Below are 3,786 nucleotides of genomic sequence, written 5' to 3' on the forward strand. Positions count from 1 at the left end.
AAAGCCTCTAGTAGAGAAAGAGACACCTCCGTAGGCCATGAGGCTATATCTCTTCCTCTTGAATGAGAGGCATTTTGAGAGTCCATCTGCTAAAATCAAATTTGAGTCATAAAAGTAAATACACCAAAAAAGACATATCAAATTTTAATATGTGAAGCAATCATAATTTGAGTTCTGACATGAAATAATACAACAAAGTTTGAGACAAAGTGAAATAATACCATAAAATTTGAGACATAGTAACAAAATAAGGTACACTCCATACACAAACTCAAACAAGTATATTCAAATTGAAGTACATTTTAAAATTTAATCATTTCATTCTGACTCAGTCTCTGATCCCATGTCTTCATCATCAACATTTGTTGTTGCATATGCATTCCACATCTGTATTGCCAAGTCATTTCAGAATGCTTCTGCATCAAATGACTCTGCATGGTTCGCTTCATCTTCATCAGAATCACTACTTTCCTCATCTTCCTCCAAGTGTGGTGCGGAAGAGGAAGCTGTTGTTGGCCCTGACCCCTCCCTCGACTCCTGAGCAAGCCATTCCTCCTCTTCTTCCAAAGAGTTGTGGTTTAAAATGTGGTTGTGAAGCAGTACACAAGCTATCACAATCTTAACTTGAGTTCTGAAAGGAAACTACGCTTGTGTTGCCAATATCTTAAAGCGACTCTTCAACAAACTAAAAGCACCTTCAATGACGTGGCGTAACCTTGCATGCCTCAAGTTAAACAACTTCTTTTCATTTTTGGGTCTTTGATTTCCCCTCTTCCATTCCTTCAGATGGTACCTAACATTTTGATATGGCCTCAAAAAACCTCTTTGGTTCGCAAAACCAGCATCAGCAAGATAGAATTTACCATTTGGAACCACTAATCTTGCATCTCCGTCTCTATGGAGAGCATCATCCAAAATGCGGGAGTCAGATGCAGACCCTTCCCAACCAGCAAGTATATACGTGAATTTTTTGTCATGGTCACATGCAGCTAAAATGTTTTGTGTAATAAGACCCTTCCTATCTCGAAACATTTTATGTTGTTCAACAGTACCCATGCTTGGTATATGAGACCCATCAATGGCTCCAACGCAATCTTTGAAGAATGGGTAGAAGCTATGATGGTTATCTGCTATCTTCTGATGTGTGGTGAGACTAGGGGGTTTCAAAAGCAATGGGTGTGGTTTCATCATTGCATTTAACACTCTATTAAAGTGTCGACTTACTGTCTCCCCAGAATGCCCAAAACGGTTCTTTAAAGTCGAATTCTTAATGTGGTGTCCAACACAATGTAGAAACATTGTTACTTGTTCTTCAACTAACACCAATTTGTTGTCTTCTAACAGCCCCCTCGTACGCAATAAATTAACCAAGCTGTAAAAGGATCTTTGGCTCATTCTCGTTTCCTCACGGCATGCACGCTCGATGCCACCAATAAAACGTTGGGTTTCAAGAAACCCACGCCGGATATCTACTCGATATAGTTTCCTCCCAACAAATGTTTTATTAATGTATTCAACTACGTTGACAACTACTGTGGCCACCATAGCAACTACCAACTCTTCGTCATTCATGTTGAACAACGTGACTATGCGTTCTCTAAATTTAGGTCCTGAAATGTGATCATATAGACAATGTATACTAAATCAAACTGAAATAAATGACCCACCAACAAGAACATATTAATAGTCTAATCCAATGGAATGAGAAATAATATCTGCATTTCTTTTGTTTTGTCTTCTTTCCCATAAAAACTTTCTAACTTTTATAACACTAAAGATTCATAGTGCATTGGATTTTGTTATATGGATTGCTAAAAACAGAGAGATTAATGATATATATGACATGACATGACATGACGACAAAATGATAAAAGTTTAGAAGATGCATAGTTGGATTCCAATTACGAAAAACACAAGAAACCAAATATGAAGCAGTGTGTGTAGTATAATCTACACGTAATTAGAGAAGACACCTACCACCACCCAAACAACCCCCCAATTTTGCTTCTGTAGTGCGTAATTAATGCGCACTACGGTGGAGCGAGCCGTCCGATCTAATCGGACGGCTCGGATGATCCTTCTCATTAAATAATGAAAAAACCCCTTTACCTATATACGTTTACCGTGTGAACAGAGTTCCATCTGTTCGGTTCGGTCTGATGCAAACCAACCGGTCCATCTGGGCGGTTCGACTGGGTATAGTATATGTTATTAATGGTGTATTCCATACTACCAGCCTATACGTATATACGGTTGTACAGTAACCGTATATACAACCAGTTCAAAATCGTAAGAAGCTAAAAACCAACCCGCCCATTTCATTTTCATTTTCTCTTTTCGTTGTTGGCTGATCTCGAAGTTACGGGAGAAATCGCAGGAGAGAAGAAGAAGAAGACCTGTTAGGGTGTATTGTTTCGTTTTTGGCTACTCCGAAGCTTCCGTAAGAAGCGAAGCTACTCGAAGCGTTCCGTAAGAAGCATCGTTAGTTGAGATCGAAGAGGAAGAAGAAGCAGCGGAGAAGAAGAAGAAGCATCGGAGAAGAAGAAGAAGCAGCGGAGAAGAAGAAGAAGCAGCGGAGAAGCTCCATCTGCGATTTAGAGAAATCGATTTCAGATTCTGGTATTGTCTCGTCTCGTCTCGTCTCGTCTCGTCTCGTCTCTGCGATTCTTCTTTCAAAAAGGTAATAACCAACTCATAAAACCCTTACCATGGAAATTCCTGATGATGTGGTCGAAACCCTGATTTGGTCGTTGATTAAAGATGAAAAATGCTCAGTAATAACTTGATTTGGTCGGTTTCTTTTAGTATTTGTTGTTTTACCTTTTTGTGGGGTTGTGGAGGGGTTTAATGTTGTTGTTCTTTTAGCATTCAACCGTAAGTATAGACATTAATGTTTTTCTTGATCAAACAAGGATTCTCGATCAATGCAAGGTAACTGTAAGTTTGTAAGTCAAATAATGACACTAATGTGTGGAATGGATATTGGAACTCCAAATATAGACAACAAATACTAGTCATAATACCAATGATTAGTAGTAGGTGCAGACAATTAGTAGACTGTACAATGAAAAAGAAACATATAAAACCACCTGGAAATAAAGAAGCAATGCCTCTTCTACAATATCACTCCCACCAAACTGACTTGTCTTCTCTGGAGGCATTTTTGACTCATCAAAATCCTGAGCCACATTTGGAGACCTGGTCCGTTGATGATCCTTTACCCCCAAAGAAGTTGATGATCCTTTACCCCCAAAGAAGTTGATTAGAAAATCAAGTTGATCTTCATGAAGATGCACTAGCATAGGAAGGAATGCAATGGTTAACCTGGATCGAAAAACCAAAACATAGCCATGCTTCGTAAACTTATAATCGGTTCATCCTCTCTCTTGGACAACGAGGTTGGAATCTATATTGTACATCCAAAACTATTGTCATGGTTTTCACTAGGTCATATGGTACTCTATTATTGTTGTAAATGGAATCGAAATCCAATTACACTAGCACCTTTCTGTCTTTACCGCATAAAATTGATGCATTTGGGTAAACTTTTAGAGTGTCTTAATGGTTCTCATTTCAATTGGTAAATCCTGTAGAGAGAATGGTTAGTTTAAATTTTTCGAGCTGCTATTTTGAACGGTGACCTTGTATAATGAAGGGTCACCGGGTGTATCTGGGTTGTCATTTGTCTCCTTGTTCAAGTGGGTTTAATTGGTGCAATTTGTTTATCTATTTATTGTAAGTCTTGTCTTGAACAAGTTTACCCCCGGGTCAGTTGTTTGATAGGTG

Source organism: Hakea prostrata, chromosome 3 (assembly GCF_041222555.1).
Source record: "Hakea prostrata isolate BN-2017 chromosome 3, UWA_Hpros_2, whole genome shotgun sequence".
Lineage (NCBI taxonomy): Eukaryota > Viridiplantae > Streptophyta > Magnoliopsida > Proteales > Proteaceae > Hakea > Hakea prostrata.